Below are 13,817 nucleotides of genomic sequence, written 5' to 3' on the forward strand. Positions count from 1 at the left end.
TAATCAAAATGGCCCATTCAGCAACTGGAAATGATATGAGAATGGGTTAATGGCATACAGACTGAGTAGGTGGAAAAAGCAGTAGTCTGCACGGTTCAGTAACCCCTTCAGCACGATATGTTATCGCACTTGAAGAATGTTGGAGATAATGCTGCAGCTTTGATCATATAGAGGAAGGCTTGTGGTGCTCAAGACACCTGGCTTCTGGCAGCATGAAAATGAAAGCTTTCTTTTTTTACTAAAAGCACATTTGTTGAAAGGGAGCAAACAGGGGTTGCTGCACACTGGTTAGGCCTCAACTCAGGATTCTGTCAGTCAAATCAGATTTGGCTGTTCAGTAAAAAAAAAACTTCCTTTGTTTCTTTTTTTGTTTCCACATAGCCTATTTGGCCTTTGTCTTCAGACTGCTAAGGGTCTGTTATCCAGCCCACTTTCAGAGACGCATGGTGGAAAAGTCGCCAGCCGTTGCTCTCCCTGTGGCATCTGCGGCTGTCCCGAGGCACATAAGTCCACCAAATGTCCTCTCAGTGCCCCCTTCTGCCCCCACAGACATTCCCTGTGTACTGTCGAAAACACGCCTCGTCTCAGCCTCTCTCCCGACCGTATATGTTCTCCACCATCTACACCTAAGCGATGCACTGCGGGGCAGTCTGCTCCAATGCCTAAATGATTTGGAACATTAACCCCAGTGTGGTGCAGCGGCTTAGCCCTGGCTACACGTCCGGTACCCAACTCTCAGTGGGAGGGGTCAGTGTCTTTGTGTCGAACAACACCAAACCTAAAAAATAATTTGGATGGGAGTTTCTTTAGAAAATTTTTAGCTTAAGCTGCTCAAGTTTATTTTTATGCTCTAAAGAAGTTGGGGTGCATCAATTAACACGTGTAATTATATTTCAATAATGCTTGAAATAATCAATCAGTCGCACACCTTCAAGCCCACACAAAATATTCATAGCCACTTAATTAGGCTCTTCCTTTGACAGCATCAAAAACCAGAAAACCTTTAAGGAAGGGAAACATGCAGTCTGAACCACAGCCACTCAGACTGAACGAGGGAGATCTGAATTGTATCTCCCTTGTTCAGCACACACTAGCAGATCTTCTTTTAAGCCTCTATGTAGATAAGATTGTGTTTCTGTCATTAGTTCTCATAAAACATTGCGGCACATGTTTTATGAATCCCAAAAATGTACGGATGTGCAAAGCCCAGCGCACATGCCTTAACATTTCCTTGCTTCCACACCAAACATCACAAACCTCCTCTCTCTTTGACAACTACCACAGGTAAAGCCATATACTAGTGTGCACATGAAAGACGATGCTTGCCGATGCAGATGAGCACCTCCCACGCAGCTACCTCACTCCCCACCTCCCTCTTGGCAGAACATACCAATTTCCACCTGGATGGTCTTCAACTATGTGCCAAGAGGATATCACGGCAGCTCCATATCCTCTGTGTGACAGTGTAATTCCCTCTGCCCTGCAGCCATGTCTGCAAAACTCAGACAGTTTACATGTTCATGTAGCTACATTGCACTGAGGAAGAGTGAATTGCCAAGTGCATTCATTTGATTTCTGGCACACATTTTAACCCTTCCAACATGAGCTGTCAGAAGAGCAACAGAGTCAAAGGCTCAGCATACAACCAAAAATCAACAACCCCTGACTGACTGTTGAATTGTCTGCTTTGTTATATTTTATTATATAATTATTTTATATATCAAGTTAAGAAAAATATCACATTTTAGTGCAGAGCAGTAGAGTGATGACAGTCCGGGATGTATCAAGTTTCAGACAATTCAACCATGTGCGCAGAAAAAAAAACTGGCATAATTAGGCAATATTGTGTTTCACACTCGATTACAGCACAAAGGAAACTACTTAACTACATTTCAATCACTTAGATTCAACATTTAATTAAATATTCCAAAACGCAAGCCAAAATCTTCAGATCACTGACAGCTGAGGTTGTTTTTTTTTTTAAAACTGTGATGAAATGTAACATCATTTAATCAAATTCAGTAAAGTATACTAAACCACAGTGTCATTATCTAAGACTGCAAAACCCTCTGGCTGAGTGCCAGTATGTTACTGTAACTGAAATTATAAAAAAGTGAATTCAAGTTACAAACAGTCGAGAGTAGACCACTAAATTGTTCATTGACTGAGAAGAAGTCTGACAAATGTGTGTATTTGCATGGTGGTTATGCTCCAGAAAGCATATGAGTGCCAATCAGGTTTCCAAACAGAAGTTTAAAAAAAACAACTCCCAGCTCCCCTGAGGTCAAGCGGAACATAGCTGAACATGCTCTGAGTCATGAAACTACTGATCCTTAAATTTAAAGTGCAATACTCTGAACACTCAAATAGTAAATATTAAATATAGTGTAGTGTTTTGGGATGACTGGATATTGACTAGTTTAAATACAGATGTGCATCAAAAATCAGTCATGTACCAGTGTCAGAATGCTTGGATTAAAATCTTTAACCTGATTTGCTGTCTGTTTGCAGTATCCAATCAATAAAGGTGGTGTCATAAAATTACAAATGAGTTTTTCTTTCACAATCTAATTTACTAATTCATACGTTCTTATCTATTAAACATCTACAACGCTGTCTGTCATTTGGTCAAACAGCATTTCCCAATCATGTCTGCATTTCTTTGCGGCCAACTGAATGTATTCGGTCAGACCTGTCTCATCCTTTAACACAGGCAATCCTGCACAAAGCTCTCGTGCAGGATTGAATAAGACGATCCTTCCCAGACAGTATGAAAATTGGCTAAAGGACTTTTAGAAATAGGATGTTACACCCATTTGAATGAGCCTGAGACAGTAACAAACAGGAAAGGAACAAACAAAGGCATATGTTCATCGGTTTTTAAACCGATTCTCTATCGTAGACAGCACCAAACACCCCCCACCCACTACTCTAAGCTAAGGCTATCTGACAACTAAAGCTGCAAAAGTAAAATGACCTGGTGACTGTTAAAGCCCTCGGGAGAGTTTCTGTCTGCTTTCTGGGCTCATCTATCAATCCTGAGACTAGATTATATATACTCCACTGTTCCACAGAGCAGAGCAAAGGACGGACCTCTGCTGCACACAGCTCAAGCATGTTTGGATTTGACAAAAATGGTCTCTGGTTAGTGCTGTTTGCAGACTTTATACATCGAAGTAAGTGTTACCAAAAAAAATCTGCTAAGAGTCACAATGAAATGGAAAAAGTATGCTCACAAACATTTAGATGGAGCCTGAAAAAAAAGGATATATTTACAATTATTCCTGTATTTCATGTGTAGAGTTTTATGTGCAAGGATTTAAGGAGAAATTATTAGTCTTTTGAAAAAAAAAAAAGATGTAATAATCTTAATCTCTAGATCCGGATGTCTGGGAGGACCCAGTGAGCAGATCCTCCAGTTCATGTCCTTGTCCACCTTCATCTCCACACAGACTGGCTGCAGCACTGTGGTCCTGCCCTCCTGGCCTGCAGGTCAGTGGACGCGGCGATTACCCGCAAGTCCTTGACACAAGACACATCTTAACGCTTTCATCTGTGTCGGTGGGTCGCCCCTCAAAGCCTTGTTACAGGATTGGCGCTCACCAATTACCACAATTAGCTTTTGGCAAGCTGCCGGGAGCGTCACATGGCACCAGCTTTGCACTGATGGTACCTGACAAGCCTGCAGATCTGTCATGGTTGCCGTTACAGGGGGTAAGTTGGTTGCAGGATGGACAGCGAAACAAATATAAATATAAAACAGATATATGTACCTACATGGGTCACTCACAGAGAAAGCACACAATAAATCTTTTGTGAAACATTACTAATGGCTAAAAAACCCCATTTTAAAGTCCATCGTGCAGCAGTAGATAACAGATATCCTTGCTGATATAAATATTAATCAATAATAATAGAGGACAGTTCTAAGAAAAACAAACTGAATCAGTAGCAGGTGGTCTAATAAGATCAGTGAAAAGCACTGCAGTCACTGTAATACTGTAAAGTAAGGTAACAGACAGTCTTAAAGAAGTGTTGTTCATGCAATGGACCTGTTAAGGTTTTATAAAACTACACAGTCATATATCCTAAGCTGTCATTTGCCTTTTTAAGTCAGGGAGGGAGTTTGTTTGTGAGGCCTGCTTCCCTTAATGTTTTATCCAGAACGCTCAGTTGAGGGGCTCCCATGTCAAAGTCTTTTGAAGAGATGAAAAACATTGGCAAATAAAGTGGCTTTATGAGGGGAAATCTAACCCAAGCAAGGGTTCCCTGCTTTTACAGTGAAAAGAAAAGGGCTTGTAGATGGGTACAGTATAGGAGGATAACATCTGGAGGTGGTTGTGCCATGAAGGAGTGCAGATGCTCCAACACAAAGGCTTGGACAGAGTGTAGAGCATCATTATATCAGTGTGAGTCTGTCTGCTGTATGTGTGTACAGTTGATATAACACACTGGAAGGTAGACACATGCAGCCTGCATTATGTCGCAACAACTCCGACAGACAATTGAACAAAGTCACTTTACACATACCCAAAAGGGCTCAAATGGATGCCAATCATAAGGCTGATAATAATGATGGACTAAGAAGAGGGGATCCTTAAATATTGTGATAAAGCATGGCTGACAGAGATAGATATTCAGGTCACAGCCAAGCCTGTTTGGTGATGACGGCCTCCAATGTTTAAAAGCAAAACAAAAATCACCTTACTGATGAGCTGCTTATACGTGACAAAGGGCTGTCCCATCAGTTCCTCATCAGTGATGCGACACCTTGATAAGTCTGTGCTCTAACATACCTACCAAGCAGAGCCACATAAAGTCCCAGGCCAAACCTGTGGCCTGGATACAATTGGTGTACTGATAAAAGAGTCCCAGACGATGGGCAGAGAGATAAGCAGAAGAGGAGGTTGGGGGCACTGACGCTCTGCCACAATACCTTTCTCATTTGCAGCTTTGTGTTTCCTTAGCCCTCTCGCTTTTCCTCAGCCCCGTCAGTGTAATGTCTGTGCTTGGCTACACTGAGTATCTTAGGTGACACTGCTTAAGATCAGTATCTCCTTTCAAAACAAGAAGCCAGGAAGTGTTCCGTCTGTCATTATCACAATTTACCCGGCGCTGCGGTTTTCCTCTTCACATCAAATCCCCTCTTTATGGTTTCCTTCCAGGGGACTTTGTGTGAGTTAGTTTTCTAAACCTTTCCAGCTGATGACAGTAAAGGAGATCGAGACCACAGCGTCTGTGTATGTGGGTATCTGCTGGTGGTTTAGTCGGAGTGCAGCTGCATTCCTGAGGGTGAGCAGTGAATTGACCACACAACTTAATGGTTTGTGTTTGTGTGTGTGTGTGTGTGTGTGTGTGTGCGTGCGTGCGCGTGTGTGCGCGTCTGTGTGCGTCTTTGTGCGTCTGTGTGCGTCTTTGTGCGTGACACAATGAGGAAAGGAGATTACACTGAAAAAGTGTGTTGATGTAGACAGTTTGATTTCTGAGGGTGCGCGCTCGCATACACAAATGAGCACATCCGCACAGCTGCTCATGGATGGGCGTGTTGAAACACCTCATCTGACAACACTCGGGCACATCTGGAGGTCTTGATGAGGAGACCAGTTAAAAAGAACAGGTTAATTATCTCGCCTGAATACCAAAGACCCCAAAATAAAAACATTCTCATCTCTTCTTCTATCACTCTTCCTGTCATGTTGTTTCTTCAACCTCATAAAACAGGTGGATGTTTACAAATAAAAACACCTTATCATTAGTTGTTAATTGCACTGGGAAGATTTACAGAGACAAAGAAAGGGAAACACAGTGACCTCATTGAACCATATTGCAGATGTAAATCAAAGAAAGGGGGCTGAAACTTCCATCTTCCCTCAGAAGTCATTGTGCACAAAACTGGTTTCAAAACAAAAAGATGTGAGTTGTTCTCTGTAATCAAACCAAAGGGACCACGTTAATCAGTTACTGAAACCCTTGGCTGTTTTGAATGTTAGCCTGTTGACATGTATTTTAACTGCACATCAACTTTTTGTAACACTGAGTCCAAAGCACTTTAATTTCAGAAAAAACAATAAAAGATGAGAACCAAAAAATTTCCAGCTATTTCTGTAATATTCCTATTTTTTTTTTTATTAGGTAGTAATCAAAATTTCTTTCCTCAACTTGAAATTTATACCAATTTAAAAAGATTTTACCGCAAAATAACTTTCAGCTGTTTACTCCAAACCCTTGATGCAGCTCATTAGTCCTCTACAGGCAAAGTATCAAACACAGTAGTTTGTGATTGTAGACATGTGATTTAAAAAAACTAAATTAATGATAAATCCATCTGCTGTTAACGAACCGTTTAGAAAGCAATCTCATAATTGATCTGCAGAAGCAAAGTTACCATGTAACCATAGTAACATGCACGGCAGCACCTGAGTGTTTTTTTTTTCCTCTGATCAGTCAAAAGCAATTTAAACTGCGGTCTGTTGGGTTTATATCCTTTGTGTCAGCTGCTTTGTCAATTCATTAATTCAATTAAAACGACAGAGTGGTCCAACAATGATCACCCCAGAATACTCCCGATTCATTTTCTTCTTGTCTATACCTGTCGGTCAAACCACACGGCTTATTTGCAGCCTATAGTAATAACCTATTAATTGTACTAATAATCTGTTATGTATTTGTGAGCTCTCAGAGACTATAGCCACAAAGACCGATTGTAATTAGATTTGTGATATGGACAACAGAAATGTTTATATATGTAAAGGGAAGTGTCTTAAATCTCATCTGGATATGAAATATCAAATAAGTGTAAATGAGGTCATCATCATCATAAGCTTTCTTATCAATCTTAGTTTTACTTAATTTGTCAATGACTGTCAAAAAACCTCAGAGTAAATACTGAGTATTAATGCGTACGGCTCTATTAGTCAAACTGCGCTTTGAAAGCCTTTAAATCACTGACAAGAAATGAGATGGAGCATCATTGTTAACCTTTAGAATAAAAGAATAAATTTCATGGATAACCCTTGTGGCCAAGTAAATACACAACTCATAAGGACAAAAAATTATTATGGCAATTTTCCACACAGACCAGTGTCAATTAGCACCATAATGAGGACACGGACAATGGCGATGCTTTCGTGTGTGGAGCAGCTCAATTGTGGTGCAGATGTATGTGAAAGGGTGCAGTCTGCTTGTCTTGTCACAATATTTAGTTTGAGCCCTGACGACAGAGACAGCGTTATCCTCTTATTGTCATGGAGAGTAGTGCCTTGGAGACTTGGGGCACAAAGGCTAAAGGAAAGTTAGCCTTAAATCTTCTTTGCGGATAGACTTAGACATTTGCATATCCTCAGAGGAAGGCTTCGTGTTAGAGGACAGGATAGGAGGAGAAAAAAAAATCACCTTTATGCCAGCTGAATATCATAATGCTACTTCTATTACTAACATTAATAATAATAAAGCTTAAAATGTTTTGAAAGGAAGGGAAGGAAAGAAGGCATATTTGTCTAAACAATGTGATGCAGAACAGTTTATGCACAAAAAGCTCCACACAGAAAAGTCATGCTTGTACTATGCAACAAAGCCATGTCTGCATTTCCTTAGGTGTGGCGGGAGCTTGGCCTGTAAAGTTTGATATCCAGATTAACTGAGGTGAGAGTACTTGAGGGTAAGCGATCAGAAAAATAAGAGGAGCTCGCACTAAATTCACATTAGATTTGCATATACTTGTGCATGTGCATACAGTGCATGCGGAAAGTATTTACAACGCTTCACTTTTTCCACATTTTGTTATATTACATTTTTTTCCCTCAAAATTCTACACACAGTACCCCATAATGACAACGTGAAAATTTTTTTTTGAAATTTTTGCAAATCTATTAAAAAAAACGCCAAAAAAACCAAATCACATGTACATAAGTATTCACAGCCTTTGCCATTACACAAAACTGAGCTCAGGTGCATCCTGTTTCCACTGATCATCCTTGAGATGTTTCTACAACTTGATTGGAGTCCACTTGTGGTAAATTCAGTTGATTGGACATGATTTGGAAAGGCACACACCGTCTATATAAGATCCCACAGTTGACAGTGCATGTCAGAGCACAAACCAAGCCATGAAGTCCAAAGAATTCTCTGTAGACCTCCGAGACAGGATTGTATTGAGGCACAGGTCTGGGGAAGGGTACAGAAATATTTCTGCAGCATTGAAGGTCCCAATGAGCACAGTGGCCTCCATCATCCGTAAATGGAAGAAGTTTGGAACCACCAGGACTCTTCCTAGAGTTGGCTGCCCGGCCAAACTGAGCGATGGGGGGAGAAGGGCCTTAGTCAGGGAGGTGACCAAGAACCCGATGGTCACTCTGACAGAGCTCCAACGTTGCTCTGTGAAGAGAGGAGAACCTTCCAGAAGGACAACCATCTCTGCAGCACTCCACCAAGCAGGCCTGTATGGTAGAGTGGCCAGACGGAAGACACTCCTCAGTAAAAGGAACATGACAGCCCACCTGGAGTTTACCAAAAGGCACCTGAAGGACTCTCAGACCATGAGAAACTAAATTCTCTGGTCTGATGAAACAAAGATTGAACTCTTTGGTCTGAATGCAAGCATCACGTCTGGAGGAAACTAGGCACCGCTCATCACCTGGCCAATACCATCTCTATGGTGAAGCATGGTGGTGGCAGCATCATACTGTGGGGATGTTTTTCAGCGGCAGGAACTGGGAGACTAGTCAGGATGGAGGGAAAGATGAATGCAGCAATGTACAGAGACATCCTTGATGAAAACCTTCTCCAGAGCGCTCTGGACCTCAGACTTGGGAGAAGGTTCATCTTCTAACAGGACAACGACCCGAAGCACACAGCCAAGATAACAAAGGAATGGCTTCGGGACAACCAGGCAGAGCCCAGACTTGAACCCGATTGAACATCTCTGGAGAGATCTGAAAATGGCTGCACACCGATGCTCCCCATCCAACCTGATGGAGCTTGAGAGGTCCTGCAAAGAAGAATGGGAGAAACTGCCCAATAATAGGTGTGCCAAGCTTATAGCATCATACTCAAAAAGACTTGTGGCTGTAATTGCTGCCAAAGGTGCTTCAACAAATTATTGAGCAAAGGCTGTGAATAATTATGTACGTGTTATAGTTTCATTATTTATTTTTAATAGATTTGCAAACATTTTAAACAGACTTTTTTTCCACTTTGTCATTATGGGGTATTGTGTGTAGAATTTTGAGGAAAAAAAGTGAATTTAATCCATTTTGGAATAAGGCTGTAACATAACAAAATGTGGAAAAAGTGAAGTGCTGTGAATACTTTCCGGATGCTCTGTACAAGTGAATCTCATTGCACATCTACGTATCTCCATTCAAGTGGAAAAGCACCCCCCCTCCACACACACACACACACACACACACACACACACACACACACACACACACACACACACACACACACACACACACACACACACACACACACACACACACACACACACACTTTCCCTATAGCATCCTAACTCTCTTGATAGTTCCCAGTCAACATCCAACCCTGTAACCCTTCCTTAAAAAAAAAGCCTTGAGAGGGTCAGCAGAGAGATTAAGACCCTTCAAATGGGGTCATGGAGATCACTGATCAAACAGAGAGCCAGGGCTGGCCCCCATGACCCCACTCCAGCCACTTTATTTCAGAAAGCCTGATAATAGAGACAAAAAGGCTGGCTAACAATTACTTCCCTACACCATGACCCAACCACCCTCTTAATCTCTGGCGGTGGTCTCACCTATAGCATCACTGAAGGTTTCACCAATCACTGAACAGAACATGTCTATTGGGAGTCAACAGGAAAAAGACAGGATCCAATAATCATTACAGAATTTTTAAACAGGTTCTGGTTGAGAGAAGTCGACCTCTTTATTTGGTTTAGAAGTTTTAAAATTTAGATTTTTGAAACTTGGTGAACAGGGTTATTTTAAACATGTTTCAAAAGCATATATGCCTGACGTTTAAGGTCAGTCTGCCGTTTTCAGTTGCCCATTTTGTTGCTCTTTTCTTTTTTTATTTCATGATTTTAACAGCGCATGAAGGTGCGTTTTTGAATGGCTCCAAAATTTGGGTTGCATTTTAATAACCACGGGAAATTGTGGGTCCTGAGGCTCGACCAGTTGAGAACCACTGGAATATGTACATTACTAGTGTCATGTAAAAAGTACAACCCTCATCATATAATTCCATTATAAGACATGGCAAGAACAAGCGATCATGTGACCTATTTCATCTACCCTGTGGTGCAAGTGTTTTCTACTGTGAGGCTCCAGGAGGGGAACACAGGCACTGGTCAAATGAGACCTCTTACATGAGGAGAATTTGTTGGTTGTGGGTTTTCCATCACTGCGTGAGCCGCATTCCTGTGGACCACATGAGAACAGAAACTGGCTGCGGAGAAAGCGACTCAGCTGTGGGGTTGGTGAGGAAGTTCCCTCCAGAAAACGAGCCTTCTGTTGAGTTATTACTTCTCACATGCTGGAGTAGGTTCAACTTTTTTTTAGAGGTAAATGCTAGCATATTTTTATTAGGCGTTTAATAGTGAGGAAAGAGAAAGGAAGATGTGGAAAGACATGAAAGAAAAACATGACACAAGGTTTTTTAGCCTATAAAGGGAGTGGGTGTATCTTTTACCTAAAGGCAAGCCGTGTACACAGTTTGCATGTACAGAACACTCGGTACAGAGCTGCACCACAGCTTTACATGTCAAACAGAATTTTCACAGTCAAGCAAATGTTCCAGTTTTTAGCCAGTCTGTCACCACAATGTTCTGAGAGGACATGTGAGTCAAGTTCAGGGTAAACATGTCCGGGCAGACAAACGGATGCTAAAAAAGAGCAAGATAAGGGAGTGGGCATAAAATGAGAGAGGCCAGCTTCCTGTCTCTAGTGCTTTATCAATGGAACTGATAGTATTAGGAGACTGTAGTTGTGGGAAAAAAGAAAGTGAACATTTATCAAGACATTGGTATGCCTTTTCTACAACTGCAATTTGAGGGAAAAAAAAAAAGAAGCAAAACAGTCAAGACACAACTTTATACTGTGACTGTTAAATTATTTAAATATATTTTGGCTTAGAATTTGTCCTCCTCTAATAGCTGGAATCCGTCCACAGGCTTTGAATCAAATAAAAATGTGGGAAACCAGAATGTTAAGTACAGCGTGAAGGCACAGAGAGGAAAGTAAAGGACTAGTACAAAATTCAAAAACACTATCCAATAAAAATGAACGTGAACATATAAGTGAAAGGTTAAATCAAGGCAACTAACCAACAGTGACTACTTCACTTCATGCTATGCAGATGCAAAGTCTCACTTCACCACTCATCAGATGACATGTCAGGATATGTGCAATGCTTTTTTGACACCGTCTATCACCCCCTTCAGTGTGTGTGTGTGTGTGTGTGTGTGTGTGTGTGTGTGTGTGTGTGTGTGTGTGTGTGTGTGTGTCTCTCTGACACATTCACAGTAGTGGGATTTCCACTGTACGAGGGTGGATCAAAAGGTTCCCATGCTGCTTCTGTTGCACACGAACGGTGTCCAGCCATGTGTCGTACAGGGAGCAAAGAGAATCTGTAACCTTCGTGAATAAGTACTTCAACTTTCGTCACTTGATGAAAATCAGCACCTGAGTTATACGTTTTCTGAGCAGTGTTCTGGGTGCATCGGCAATTCTGCACATAACTAAAACTTGTCAAACTATGCAGAGAAAGTGCTTCAGGAAGTCTATGGTAATGAAGCCATGAGCATGGTGAGGTGTTTTGAGAAACATCAGGGTTTCCAAAGGGCAGAACATCACTGTCCAAGACCAAAAAAGCCACATCAGTTCAGGTGCACAACCAGGTGTTGTATTTTTTATTTTTTTTTCCACATCTTGGTGAGGTTGGGTTTAGAGCAGAATTAGTCTCACAGTTTCTGACAGTCAACAGCGAGTTCAAATGTGATGTTCTGAGGTGTCTGAGGGAAAACATTCAGTGCAAACGACCTGAACTGTGGCGCGATGCCACTTGGGTTCTTCAACAGGACAATGCACTTGCTCACAGCGCATTGAAAACAACAACATCATCATAACACCCCAACTCACTGGGTTTGACTCCCTTTGACTTCTCTCTGTCCCCAATGATGTCTTACAAACTTTGATGTGCGTTCTCTGCTCAAGTTTCAAGGGCGTAAAGGTCGCTGACGCTCTCAGACCACTGCTCACATAACCATGTGTAACTCAAGTGCTGATTTTGACCAAGCAACGAAAGTACTTACACACAAAGGTTACAGCTTTTCGGTGCTCTGCGCACTTCACGATGCTGAGCACCATTTGCAAGGAGCAGGAGGAGCAGTCTTGGAATCCACCCTCATATGCTCTATTAACATGTTCTAAAACTCGTAGTTAATTACCACTACGAGTTAATTTTACTGCGATAAAGTAACCAGGCTGTGCGTATATTTACTTTTAAAAAGCACCTGCATGTATTACAGTATGCTCTAAGAAACTGGTGGTGAGGAAAGTTTTTGTGGAAGCTTAGAGGTTCGTGGTGCAACTCAAATCTCTGAAAGAATTTTTCCTCGACTCACTGTAGAAAAGAAAGCCTGTTTATGCTTGTCTTGACATCAAATGAGGAGATGTTGCTCAGCTTGGCTCGTCATTGTGTCAACAGCAGTCAACAGCAGCCAGAAGAAAAGATTTGTTTAAAGAAGAAATGTATTCTTTCTATGATCAGCTGAAGGCAGAAAACATGCCATATATGAAACAAACTATGTCTGCGTCAATGTGCCCGCGTGTGTCTGAGTGCATGTGTGTGTCTGCCCGTCTGTTTCTGTCAAAACATGGCAAATTGATGATTAATGATTGTTTGCATGCTGGTTGGTGAGGAGGTGAAAATCTGTCACTGTCTGCTTCTCGGTACAGTCCTCTTGATTTTCCAGAAATTGAGACCGGACATGGAACAGCGTTTCAAGACAATTTCATAATTAACACAGACCTTCTTCAATTCACTTAACTCACTAGAAAAAAACCTGCAATTGTACAGTCGGGCGCATGTGAGTGGCTGCTTGTCTGCACGGTGTAACTTTGTCACAATGCATAAGCAACATCAGATTTAGCGTTGGTACACTGAAAACAGATGTGCTCCAATTCAGGCCAGGCACAGCTTTCCTCACAATGAACGAAGGCATAAAGGGGCCGTTCAGGACTGGATCGACTTGAGTTTGAGTGTGTGTGTCTGAGAGAGCGAGTGAAGGATTGAGTGTGAAAAAGAGAAAGAGAGAAGAAAAAAGAAGACAGTATGAGGGTGGGGGTGATGGGGCATTTCCCATTCAATCATCTCAGGACTTTGACCACAATGTTTCAGTGCCTCTGTCTCCAATCCTGGAGGGGGGCCGTTCTCATGGCTCTCAAGGTTAGATATTGCAGACTGCCCGTTTTTCCTCTGTTTACAGTATTTTTTTCTTGTTAGCCCCCACGCCCCACTCCATGACTCACTCCTGGCCTCCATTGTTTTTTCCACAGTGTATCATCAGTTTCATTCTGTTTTCTATCTCCTCTTCTGATAACACAAGTGCCAAAAGAACCAAAAAGACTTCTACCTCTGTCCACAGCAATGATAGCATTTTCTAAAACAAGAGCCCCTCGTGGACGCAGTCCATTAGGCCCTTCCATCTAAACAGTCCTGCTTTGTTGAGGTGTTATATCAACAGGGTGACCTCCCCTCTACTCCTACCCAGCTTCCTTGGGCCCCCCAACGGCAGGAGATTGATGTCAACAAGGAATTTTGTCCCATGTTTCCTTCTA

General features: G+C 41.8%; 1 protein-coding gene across 3 annotated transcripts in view; it reads right to left on the reverse strand.

The window, feature by feature from the left end:
* Positions 1–13,817, reverse strand: part of LOC138626308 (ADP-ribosylation factor-like protein 15) — a 155,379-nt gene that overhangs the window by 26,824 nt on the left and 114,738 nt on the right. The window lies entirely within an intron of this gene.

Source organism: Brachyistius frenatus, unplaced genomic scaffold, assembly GCF_029030835.1.
Source record: "Brachyistius frenatus isolate BFR_SWC_R1_liver_20210118 unplaced genomic scaffold, ASM2903083v1 Contig_72, whole genome shotgun sequence".
In the NCBI taxonomy this organism is placed as follows: Eukaryota; Metazoa; Chordata; class Actinopteri; family Embiotocidae; genus Brachyistius; species Brachyistius frenatus.